Source organism: Etheostoma spectabile, chromosome 3 (genome assembly GCF_008692095.1).
Source record: "Etheostoma spectabile isolate EspeVRDwgs_2016 chromosome 3, UIUC_Espe_1.0, whole genome shotgun sequence".
NCBI lineage: Eukaryota > Metazoa > Chordata > Actinopteri > Perciformes > Percidae > Etheostoma > Etheostoma spectabile.
In genome coordinates this window covers 4588832-4589049 of record NC_045735.1, presented here as the reverse complement: position 1 = coordinate 4589049, position 218 = coordinate 4588832, and the positions used below count along the sequence as shown (strand labels likewise).

The 218-nt window shown below is 25.7% G+C and overlaps 1 protein-coding gene across 1 annotated transcript in view; it reads right to left on the bottom strand.

Annotated features, from left to right (window-relative positions):
* Window positions 1–218, bottom strand: part of LOC116680833 (alpha-2-macroglobulin-like) — a 45934-nt gene that overhangs the window by 36239 nt on the left and 9477 nt on the right.

Below are 218 nucleotides of genomic sequence, written 5' to 3'. Positions count from 1 at the left end.
GTGAGTTAAAGATGATAAACTCAGACTTCAGCTCTTATACTTATGATTTTACATAAAACAAATGTGTGACACACAAAACATTAAAAAAAACATTTAAAAAAGGCTTGTCCTCAAGAGTATCTTTGGAGAAAAAAATTATTATTATATTATTATTTCCAATTAAATGGGATAATGTGACAAAATGTTTCAAAATGAGAAACATGTGTTGAAATGGATTT